Source organism: Arachis ipaensis, chromosome B2 (assembly GCF_059453495.1).
Source record: "Arachis ipaensis isolate K30076 ecotype BB chromosome B2, ASM5945349v1, whole genome shotgun sequence".
Taxonomy (NCBI): domain Eukaryota; kingdom Viridiplantae; phylum Streptophyta; class Magnoliopsida; order Fabales; family Fabaceae; genus Arachis; species Arachis ipaensis.
Window position 1 is genome coordinate 82,226,802 of NC_142437.1, and position 13,038 is coordinate 82,239,839.

Consider the following 13,038-nt stretch of genomic DNA (forward strand, 5'->3'; position numbering starts at 1 on the left):
GGAAAAGACCCAAGGAACCAAGGATTGAGGGGGGATTGACATCTTAGCTAGTTTTGGAGTTTATGTTTCTAGAGAGAGAAATTCTCACTTCTCTCTAGGTTTTTGCCTTCTCAATTTGAATTTCACTTGGATCCTTTGGTTAGATCTGAATTTAATTCAATTTTACATTGCTCTAATTTGTAGATCTCATTCTTCTACTCTAATTTTAGTGTTCTTGTTACTCTAGTTACTTTGGATCTTGGATTTGGATCTTGTCTACATTGATTTCCATGAATGAATGAGAAATTTCATGTTCATTGTTGTTAATTACTTTATTATTGTTAATTGTTTGTAGTAGATAGCTTTAATTCAAATTCTCTTATCAATTTCATAATGTCTTTCATTATTGCTCACCAAGTGCTTGAGAAAATGTCAACTATAGTTATGGAGTAGATTTTCACTCTTGGCTTGGGGGTTGGGTAATTGGAGACACTTGAATTGTAAAGGTCTTTTGTTGATTGACAATTGGAAATTGCTAGTTGATTTGAGTGCCACTAAAGCTAGTCTTTTCTTAGGATTTGACTAGGACTTGTGGACTCAAATTGATTATCTCCACTTGACTTTCCTTCATAGTTAGAGGTTAACTAAGTGGAGCAATAGCCAATTAATGTCACAATTGATGGAGGCAATGATGATAGAAATTCCAATTCTCACCCCTAGCCAAGGATTTTATATTGATTGATTGTCATTCACCTTTGTTAGTCTAATTTCTTGGTTTCCTTAGTTCATTTGCTAATTGTTCATTGCTTTAATTCATGTTCATATACTTTTCTTGTACTCAACTTCACACTACCAAGAGAACTCCTAACCAATGATGTGCATCTTAGGGCAACTCCTAGGGAGAATGACCTGGGATTCTACTCCTGGTTATTGATTTTGAATTGTGGTGACACATTTTCTAAATTTGGTGCGGGATAGCTTGTTGGTTTAGACTATCTCACGATGAAATTTTATTGGTAAATTCTAGACCGACAAAATATCGCGTATCAATTATATCATATTTATACCACATTATTTTAAACCAAAAACAATACCGTATGATATAAATATATTAATTGAAGTATAAAAGTATAATATGATATCACTAATTTTACTTTAAACTAACAGGGATAAAAATAATAAATCCAAATTTGGCAAAATATGTCTTGAATTCAGATTGGATTTCAGACCATTCAGACTGAGTCTTAAACACCCTTATCTCAACCATTTGGAACAAAAATGTTACATTATCCTAATACTAAAATTGTTCCTAAAATATTTTTTAATTTTTAAATCTTTTCTTTTTTTCAAAGTTAACCCTATATTTTATAATGAGTCACATACCACCTCCAATTCTATTTTTTATTTCTCCTCATTATCACATCTTCTACTACCTCCACAACCACCAACAACAATATTTCTACCACTATTGCCACCAAATAGAATACAACAACTTTTAACCGGTAAAAGTTGTTTAGAATTATTCTCTAAATCTTTCAACCGGTGAAAATTATGGATTTTAATATTTAAAGAGTCTGTCATTAGTGATGAACTTCTATCTTACAATAATGCCTTAGAACATTTTTAATCAAATTTAATATGTAAAATTTTATTTTTATGACAATAGAAAGAATTTTAATTGGTTAAAATTGGTTTAAAAGTATTTTGAGTCACCTGCTTTATGATAAAATATTAGCCTCTAATATATGTATACATTTTTTAAGTTATACATGCTTGTTTTGATACAATGTTGTTCTTTCTTTTTTGTCAGTGGTGCACGAAATTGTGATCTCAATGGCGCCAACAACTTGATACGCACAATCATAATCTCAATTTCTTTTCACAACTCTGCACAACTAACCCGCAAGTGCACTGGGTCGTCCAAGTAATAAACCTTACGTGAGTAAGGGTCGATCCCACGGAGATTGTCGGCTTGAAGCAAGCTATGGTCATCTTGTAAATCTCAGTCAGGAATTTTCAAATGGTTATAGGATTTTGATAATTAAAATATAAATAAAATATAAAATAGGATAGAGATACTTATGTAATTCATGAACAACAAATTAAAAAATATGCACTATTCAAGCATTCATTCAGAAAACAAAAAGTATTGTCACCACATCAAAATAATTAAGCTAATTTCAAGGATGAATTCGAAATTCATGTACTTCTTGTTCTTTTGTGATTATAAACATTTTTCATTTAAGAAAGGTGATAGATTCATAGGACATTCATAGCTTTAAGGCATAGACACTAGACACTAATGATCATGTAATAAGGCACAAACATAAATAAAAATAAAGCTTAGAGAACGAAAACAGAAAAAAATAAATAGACAAGGAGATTAAGGAACGGGTCCACCTTAGTGAGGGTGGCGTCTCCTTCCTCTTGAAGAACCAATGGTGCTCTTGAGCTCCTCTATGTCTCTTCCTTGCTTTTGTTGCTCCTCGCTCATAGCTCTTTGATCTTCTCTAATCTCATGGAGAATGATGGAGTGCTCTTCGTGCTCCACCCTTATTTGTCCCATGTTGGAACTTAATTCTCCTAGGGAGGTGTTAATTTGCTCCCAATAGTTTTGTGGAGGAAAGTGCATCCCTTGAGGCATCTCAAGTATTTCATGATGAGGAATTTCCTCATGCTCTTGTTGAGGTCCATGAGTGGACTCTCTTATTTGCTCCATCCTTTTCTTAGTGATGGCTTTTGAGATGAATCTCTCCATCTCCCATGACTCGGAGGTGGAAGCAATTGTCTTCCCTTTCCTCTTTCTAGAGGTTTCTCCAGCCTTTGGTGCCATTAGTGGTTATAGAAAAACAAAAAAAAGCAATGCTTTTTCCACACCAAACTTAAAATATTTGCTCGTCCTCGAGCAAAAGAAGAAATAAAGTAGTAGAAGAAGAAGAAAATGGAGGAGATGGAGGGAGATATGTGGTTCGGCCAAGGGGTTGTAATGTGTGAAAATAAAGGAGTGGTGAGGGGTTTATTTAGGGGTGGGGGGAGGGTTAGGTTTCGTGTATTAGGGTTGGGTTTGGGAGGGAAAGGATTTGGAATTTGGAGGTATGTGGGGTTTTTGGGGAAGAGTGGATGGATGTGAGTGGTGAAGAGGTGATGGGTAAGGGTGATGGAGGTGATTGGTGAAGGGTATTTGGGAAAGAGTGTTATGAAAAGGTGGGAGAGAGAGAGAGAGGTGGGGTAGGTGGGGATCCTGTGGGGTCCACAGAACCTGAGGGGTCAAGGACTTATTATCCCTGCTCCATTTAGGCGTGTAAACGCCCTTAAAGTGCAATCCTGGCGTTAAACGCCAGACTACTGCTTGTTTCTGGCGTTTAACGCCAGCTTTTCTCCCTTTCTTAGCATTAAATGCCAACTTGATGCTCTGTTCTGGTGTTAAACGCTAGTCTGGTGCCTGTTTTTGGCATTAAATGCCAGCTTGATGCTTCTTTCTGGCGTTAAACGCCAGTCTGATGCTTCTTACTGGCGTTTAAACGCCAGTAAGCTTATCCTCCAGGGTGTGCTATTTTTAATGCTGTTTTTCATTCTGTTTTTGATTTTTCAGTTATTTTTGTGACTTCACATGATCATCAACCTAAAGAAAACATAAAATAGCAATGGAAAATAAATAGATATAATTAAATAACATTGGGTTGCCTCCCAACAAGCGCTTCTTTAATGTCAATAGCTTGACAGTAAGCTCTCATGGAGCCTCACAGATAATCAGAACAGGGTTGGGGCCTCTCAACACCAAACTTAGAGTTTGGTTGTGGCCTCCCAACACCAAACTTAGAGTATGAATATGGGGGTTTTGTTTGACTCTGTATTGAGAAAAGCTTTTCATGCTTCCTCTCTATGGTTACAGAAGGAGAACCTTGGGTCTTGAATACAAGGTAGTCCTCATTCAACTGAAGGACCAACTCTCCTCTGTCAACATCAATCACAGCTTTTGCTGTGGCTAGGAAGAGTCTGCCAATGATGATGGATTCATCCTCATCCTTCCCAGTGTCTAGGATTATGAAATCAGCAGGGATGTAAAGGCCTTCAACCTTTACTAGCACGTCCTCTACTAGTCCATAAGCCTGTTTCATTGATTTGTCTGCCAACTCTAGTGAGATTCTTGCAGCTTGTACCTCAAAGATTCCTAGTTTCTCCATTACAGAGAGTGGCATGAGGTTTATCCCTGACCCCAGGTCACACAGAGCCTTCTCAAAGGTTATGATGCCTATGGTACAAGGTATGAAGAATTTTTTGGGATCCAGTTTCTTCTGAGATAATGTCTGCCTCATTGATGCACTCAGTTCATTGGTGAGCAAGGAGGGTTCATCCTCCCAAGTCTCATTACCAAATAACTTGGCATTTAGCTTCATGATTGCTCCTAGATACTTAGCAACTTGCTATTCAGTGATGTCTTCATTCTCTTTAGAGGAAGAATATTCATCAGAGCTCATGAATGGCAGAAGGAAGTTCAATGGAATCTCTATGGTCTTTGTATGAGCCTCAGATTCCTTTGGTTCCTCAAAGGGAAACTCCTTTCTGTCCAGAGGACGTCCCATGAGGCTTTTCTCACTGGGACTCACGTCGTCCTCACTCTCTCCAGGTTCGGCCATGTTGGTCATGGTTATGGCCTTGCACTCTCTCTTTGGATTTTCTTCTGTATTGTTTGGGAGAGCACTGGGAGGAGTATCAGTAATCTTCTTACTCCGCTGACCCACCTGTGCCTCCAAATTTCTAATGGAGGACCTTGTTTCATTCATGAAACTTAGTGTGGTCTTGGATAGATCAGAGACTATGGTTGCCAGGCCAGAATGGCTTTGTTCAGAATTCTCTGTCTGTTACTGAGAAGATGATAGAAAAGGCTTGATATTGCTAAACCTATTTCTTCCACCATTATTATTGAAGCCTTGTTGAGGCTTCTGTTGGTCCTTCCATGAAAAATTTGGATGATTTCTCCATGAAGGATTATAGGTGTTTCCATAGGGTTCTCCCATGTAATTCACCTCTGCCATTGCAGGGTTCTCAGGATCATAAGCTTCTTCTTTAGAAGATGCTTCTTTAGTACTGTTGGATGCAGCTTGCAATCCATTCATACTCTTAGAAATCATATTGACTTGCTGAGTCAATATTTTGTTCTGAGCCAATATGGCATCCAGAGTATCAATTTCAAGAACTCCCTTCTTCCGAGACGTCCCATTGTTCACAGGATTCCTCTCAGAGGTGTACATGAACTGGTTATTTGCAACCATTTTAATGAGTTCCTGAGCTTCTGCAGGGTTTTCAGATGAAGAGATCCACCTGCAAAATGGTCCAATGACATTTTTGACAACTCAGACAGACCATCATAGAATATACATATGATGCTCCATTCTGGAAGCATGTCAGTAGGACATCTTTTGATCAGTTGCTTATATCTTTCTCAAGCTTCATAGAGGGACTCTCCTTCCTTTTGTCTGAAGGTTTGGATCTCCACTCTAAGCTTGCTCATCTTTTGAGGTGGAAAAAATTTGGCCAAGAAAGCACTGACCAGCTTATCCCAAGAGTTTAGGCTATCCTTAGGTTGTGAATCCAACCATGTTCTAGCTTTGTCTCTTACAGTAAAAGGGAAAAGCATAAGCCTGTAGACCTCGGGATCAACTCCATTGGTCTTGACAATGTTACAAATTTGCAAGAATTTAGCTAAAAACTGATGAGGATCTTCCATTGGAAGTCCATGAAACTTGCAATTCTGCTGCATTAGAGAAACTAATTGAGACTTAAGCTCAAAGTTGTTTGCTCCAATTGCAAGAATTGAGATGCTTCTTCCATAGAATTTAGAAGAGCGTGCAATAAAGTCACCAAGCATCTTCCTTGCATCTCCACCATTGTTGTTAAGTTCGGCCATGTCTCCTTCTTTTTCGAAAATTTCTGTCAGGTCCTCTCCAGAGAGTTGTGCCTTAGCTTCCCTTAGCTTTCTCTTCAGAGTCCTTTTAGGTTCAGGGTCAGCTTCAACAAGAATATTTTTATCCTTATTCCTGCTCATATAAAAAAGAAGAGAACAGAAAAGAAGAGGAATCCTCTATGTCACACAGTATAGAGATTCCCTTATGTGAGTAGAAGAAGAGAAGAATAGAAGAAGGAGAAGAGAAGAACTTGAACACAGAGAAGAAGAGTGGGTTCGAATTATGGGTAGAAGAGGAATGTCAGTAGATAAATAAATAGAAGGAGATGAGAGAGGGAGAGAGAATTCAAATTTAAATTAAAAATAAAAGGAAAATATTTTTGTTTTTATTTTAATTATTAGTTAGAATTCGAAAATAAAAAAAATAAATTAAAATTTGAAAAAGATAAGAAATAGTAACTAATTTATTTAGTTTTCAAATTTTAGAGAAAATATATGATTGAAATAGAGAACTTTTAAAATCAAACAAAAATTCAAGTGGTTAATTGAAAAAGATTTGAAAATCAAATTTTGAAAAGATAAGAAGTTAGAAAAGATTTTGAAATTGATTTTGAAAAAGGTGTGATTGAAAATCATTTTGAAAAAGATTTGAAAAAGAAATTTAAAAAGATTTGATTTTAAAAATTAAAGTTGATTACTTGACTAACAAGAAACTAAAAGATATCATTTTAAAATTAAAGATAGAACCTTTCTTAATAGGTAAGTAACAACTTGAGATTTTTGAATCAATCATATTAAATATTAGCATTAATTTCAAAAATATGAAATAAAAATAATAAAAAGATTTTGAAAATCAATTTTGAAATTTTCGAAATTTTTAAGAAGAAAATTGAAAAAGATTTGATTTTTGAAAAAGTTTTGAAAAGATATGATTTTTAAATTGAAAATTTGACTTGACTCATAAGAAACAACTAAGTTTTAAAATTTTTTGACTAAGTCAACTCAAATATTCGAAATTTTATGAGTGAAATAAGGAAAGATATATTTTTTATTTTTGAATTTTTAATGAAGAAAGAGAAAAACAACAAAAAGACTCAAAACATGAAAATTATGAATCAAAACACACAATGCATGCAAGAACACTTTGAATGTCAAGATGAACACCAAGAACACTTTGAATGTCAAAATAAACACCAAGAACTTATTTTTGAATTTTTTTTTAAGAAAAGAAACACATGCAAGACACCAAACTTAGAAATTTTCAATGTTAGACACTAACAAATTGAAAATGCATATGAAAAACAAGAAAAGACACAAAACATGAAGATCACAAGATCAAACAAGGTAAATCATCAAGAACAACTTGAAGATTATGAAGGAAACATGCATGAATTTTTGAAAAAAAATTTAGAAAAATTAAAACATGCACTTGACACCAAACTTACTATTTGACACAAGACTCAAACAAAAACACAAAATTTTTGGTTTTTTATGATTTTATTAAATTTTTTTTAGATTTTTTGAAAATCAATTGGAAAAAGAAAAATAAGGATTTCAAAATTTTTAATAAGAATTCCAGGAATCATGCAATGTTAGTCTAAAACTCTGGTCCAGGAATTAGACATGGCTTACTAGCCAGCCAAGCTTTCAATGAAAGCTTCGGTCCAAAACACTAGACATGGCCAATGGCTAGCCAAGCTTTAGCATACAAATCAGACATACAACAGCTGATTAGATGGGAGTCCAAGGGCTCTTGCCATGATAAGTGGAAGCCTCAGTCCAAGAATTAGACATGGTTTAACAGCCAGCCAGACTTCAACAGATCATCATGAAACTCTAGAATTCATTTTCAAATTTCTGAAGCCATAGAATAATTTATTTAATCTTTTTTTTATTTTTTTGAAAATTTTTCGAAAATAAAAATAAAAAAACAAAAAGCTTAAAATTAAAATAAAATTACCTAATCTGAGCAACAAGATGAACCGCCAGTTGTCCAAACTCGAACAATCCTCGGCAACAGCGCCAAAAACTTGGTTGCGTGGGGATTGTTTGTTCCCCGGCAACGACGCCAAAAACTTGGTATGCACAATCATAATCTCAATTTCTTTTCACAACTCCGCACAACTAACCAGCAAGTGCACTGGGTCGTCCAAGTAATAAACTTTACATGAGTAAGGGTCGATCCCACGGAGATTGTCGGCTTGAAGCAAGCTATGGTCATCTTGTAAATCTCAGTCAGGCAGATTCAAATGGTTATGGGATTTTGATAATTAAAATATAAATAAAATATAAAATAGGATAGAGATACTTATGTAATTCATTGGTGGGATTTTAGATAAGCGTATGGAGATGCTTTGTCCTTCTGAATCTCTGCTTTCCTACTGCCTTCATTCAATCATTCATACTCCTTTCTATGGAAAGCTGTATGTTGGGTATCACCATCGTCAATGGCTACCTCCCATCCTCTCAGTGAAAATGGTCCAAATGCGCTGTCACCGCACGGCTAATCATCTGTTGGTTCTCACTCATGTTGGAATAGGATCCATTGATCCTTTTGCGTCTGTCACTACGCCCAACACTCGTGAGTTTGAAGCTCGTCACAGTCATCCCATCCCGGATTCTACTCGGAATACCACAGACAAGGTTTAGACTTTTCGGATATCAAGAATGCTGCCAATAATTCTAGCTTATACCACGAAGACTCCGATCTTTCGGAATGGAGGCTAAGAGATATACGCTCAATCTAAGGTAGAACAGAAGTGGTTATCAGGCACACGTTCATAGGTTGAGAATAGTGATGAGTGTCACGGATCATCACATTTATCATGTTGAAGTGCAAGCGAATATCTTAGAATAGGAATAAGCTTGAATTGAATAGGGAAACAATAGTACTTTGCCTTAATTCATGAGGAACAACAGAGCTCCACACCTTAATCTATGGGGTGTAGAAACTCCACCGTTGAAAATTACATAAGTGATAGTGGTCTAGGCATGGCCAAATGGTCAGCCCCCTAAACGTGATCTCTGAACATAAAATTATCCAAAAGATCTGAAATAAATCACTAAAAGTAGTTTTTATACTAAACTAGTAGCTAGGGTTACATAAGATAAGTAAATGATGCAGAAATCCACTTCCGGGCCCACTTGGTGTGTGCTTGGGCTGAGCATTGAGCTTCCATATGTAGAGACTCTTCTTAGAGTTAAACGCTAGGTTGTAGCCTGTTTCTGGCGTTTAACTCTGATTTGCAACCTGTTTTTGGCATTTAAATTCAGAATAGGGCAGGAAGTTGGCATTTGAATGCTAGTTTGCGTCATCAAAAATCGGGCAAAGTATAGACTATTATATATTGCTGGAAAGCCCTGGATGTCTACTTTCCAACGCAATTGAAAGTGCGCCAATTGGGTTTCTGTAGCTCCAGAAAATCCACTTCGAGTGCAGGGAGGTCAGAATCAACAGCATCTGTAGTCCTTCTTCAGCCTCTGAATCAGATTTTTGCTCAAGTCCCTTAATTTCAGCCAGAAAATACCTGAAATCATAGAAAAATATACAAACTCATAGTAAAGTCCAGAAATGTGATTTTTATTTAAAAACTAATAGAAATATACTAAAAACTAACTAAATCATACTAAAATCTACTTAAAAATAATGCCAAAAAGCGTATAAATTATCCGCTCATCAGTCAGTATAATGCATTCTCAAATAATGTCACAAAATTCACTGAAATTTGAAGATTTTTTAAACAAAGTGTAATCAAACTAAAGCTTTTTATCGTCAACTGTTCGACAATTGTCATGATGGCTGTTAGTTCCTTTTAGCCACTCCTCAAGTTTAGCTTCTATATTAGCTTTGAAGTCATCATACTTTTCTGAGACTAATAACTTCTCAAGATCACTAACATTACTATGTTGAGGTTGAGATTGAGATTGAGGTTCATCTTTAACCAAGTGCGACAAGTTGAGCTCTTCAGTTTCCATACCCTGCGAAGATGTAATGCCTGCATTAGTGATTGAAAATGGTATATTAGGGTAGAGATATGGCTTTCGTTTTGAAAATTTTAAAATATTAGAAAACTAGTTACCCCTTTTTTCACTTCTTTCAAGAGCATAAATAGCAGAATTACCCCCAAAACTAGTTCTATCAATATTTGTTGCAGGACGAATCAACCCCTTTTTTGGTTGTTTTGCTCCCATAGTTATTAGAGATTTTTTAATGTCTCCAATCATCTCATCAACTATAGAAAATCCACACTCCTTCATCGATCTAACCATTACGATCGAATCTTCTAAATCTTGTGTGTGTAAACTTGTTTCACGAGACTTCGCAATAACATTGTTTTGAAGTTTAATAATATTGAGCACAGCTGTTTGAGTATGTTGTTGGATAAAAAAAAGCCCAATGGATGGTTCATTAGCCACGTATTTAATCATCTCTGCCCAGCATTCACCTAGCTCCACAAAACCATTAGCACCGGAGAATCCATGCATCTTCCAATGTCAAATTATTATTCATCACTGAAACAAAATAAAGATTTGTTAACGGAAAAAATCATAAAATATTTAACCAAATATTACATCATATCCAATATATAATTTATATAGAAAGCTAGAAAAGGCATCATTACATATCTCAAGGTATGATGCATTAAATACTAAAAATTGAGGGCTAACTCACATGGTCCACATGAACACTTGCAACCCGAAAGAATATTTTAATCTTCAAAAGGAAAGAGCATTTTTAGCCTTCATATTGATAGAAAAGCATCACTTGAGAGAAAACTTTAATATACATATAGGACCTCCGAATTTGTAGGGCATTGGTGGATGTTATGCATTAAAAATCCAACAAGAGAATGAGCTCAATGCTACAAAGATAAAGATAAATTGCATACATCAGGATATTTAGAATTAAAAATAATAGATTTGATAGCACTTATTATAAATAAGGAAGCCTAATCTTGTCTTAGTTGTTTTATTGTGTGCTAAAAAGACTTTAAAGCCTCATTGAAAGAACTGAAATAAATGCATGGTAATCGAAAAAGTTTCTAAAGAGAACTTTAATTGTGACTACAAAATTGGAAAGGAATTTAATTCTATTGGCCAAGTTATAGTCATGGATCATGATAGGATACAAAAAGATCATTTAATATATATCTTGACGCCCACTAAGTAGGAAAAGACATTTTTATGTTCTTGAAGTTAATCTTTGATATGTGCCTTTACAATAGGTAATATGGGTCATATTTCGGTCCATTTGAATGTAAGCTTCAGACCAATTCTACCACAACTAATGGATAATAATTGTAGCTTCAAAAACAATTACATATTTAAAAAATATGTATTAAGATGAAGGCCAATACCTTGGGTAACATTACTACTTGTAAGTAAATATATAAGTTTAATACTCACAACTAATTGGCCCTAGAATCACTCACATGAATGATACTATTATATTTTTTTACTCAGACTCACCAACAACACTCATAAAATGGAGAAGAATTTCTAACACTCATATAAAGTATTTTTCATTCATATGAACACACTATAAAGTACATGGATTCAAATTTCCTTAACAACTAGAAAATAATTTTTGTAACAAAGATGATATACAGAGTATACATCATGCTTCTAAATTGCATGTCCAAATTGCACAAGTCGTATCTAGAGTAAGAATAAGTTCTCATAATTGTCTTAATCCAAAATAAGTTTGAAAACCTTCGCAACCTTAAAATATCTTCCTTCTTTTAGTATGTTTAATTACTAAGCAATGAAGTGTTAATTAGTAAACTAATATCAAAATAGTGGACAATAACTTTGGTGAAGACCAAGTTGGCAGTGCATGTTGTGAAACTAATTGAGTCTATATATTTATCTAACTTGGTAATACATAAACCTAGTAGAATTTTTACTTTTTAATTTTATATGAGTTATGATGATAATGACATTTACTTGATGGTGGCTTTCTAATGTTTCTTCCGACAACAAAAAGGAATCATCATGAGAAAGCATTGTGAATCTAAGGGTTTACCTAAAGAACTATAAAGATTTTTCTTACCAGTTTTATTGTGATGTATTTAATTGTCATGTTTTTTTCTAATCTTGTTTGCAAAATCCCTCTATGGTAGAACTCTTGCTTTTCTTTCATCACTTGGATGGATCAAGTGTTAAAAGATAGCAAAAGAAAAAGTATCAGTGAACCACACCTGAAAACTCTCAATTATTCTTATTTTTCTTTCACCATATTCACTCCTCCCACTCACCCAGAAAAAAATTTTAACTACCCTCTCCTTACTTGGTTCCTACCAAAACTTATCAATTTGTGGATACAGCAAATAAAGGACTCTACAATTTTCATCTTGATCCCAAGTTGTAATTAAGATATACTAACAATGTACTTCACTAACACTGGTAGGTTATTCAACTTTACATTTTGATAACATTTTTGTCTGTTAAGAAAGATGCATTCTAAAATCCAAACTATATTGCTAAGGGTTGTTACATGAAATGTAAATGATTCTATCAAATTCGAACAGAAACTGCAAGATATTCTATTCAATATCCACCACATTCAAAATAAGAGTCTAGGTGTTTTTGAATTTGAAATGATAATATGAAATTATTTGCTCAAAGTCTAGTGACAACAATCAAAGATGAATTTTACACTTTTTATATTATGATAATATAGTTAATGCAAAATTTTACATCTTTCAAACATAGCAACTATTCAAAGAACATAAGATACATATAAGAATATAGCACATTAGGTAGGTAGGTATATGTAATAATAATATCACAATATATAAGTACATAATATATCCTTATAACTCAAGATAAAGGCATACTTAACGTGTATGCACGTAAACATATACGAAGATCTATAACCTAAGTTTATATTTGTATCTCAAGACTATAACCCGAGTTAATGATGACCTAAATGAAACAAGGAATAAAAACAAAGGAAAAAAGAAACTATACTAATAAATCACCTCTTCATTTGTTTCATGTACAAACATAAAAAAAATCTCAAGAAGAATAAGAAGACTTGTTAATTCCGCATATTAATCCTTCAAAATAATTATGATTTTGTTCTATATGCTATAGCACAATAACAACAACATTCCCCCTTTTTACACCAATTAATTTATTTTACTTTTTAC

At 34.4% G+C, this 13,038-nt stretch overlaps 1 pseudogene; it reads right to left on the reverse strand.

The window, feature by feature from the left end:
* Positions 1-9,640: 9,640 nt before the first annotated feature.
* Positions 9,641-10,369, reverse strand: LOC107627339 (uncharacterized; annotated as a pseudogene).
* Positions 10,370-13,038: the final 2,669 nt, after the last annotated feature.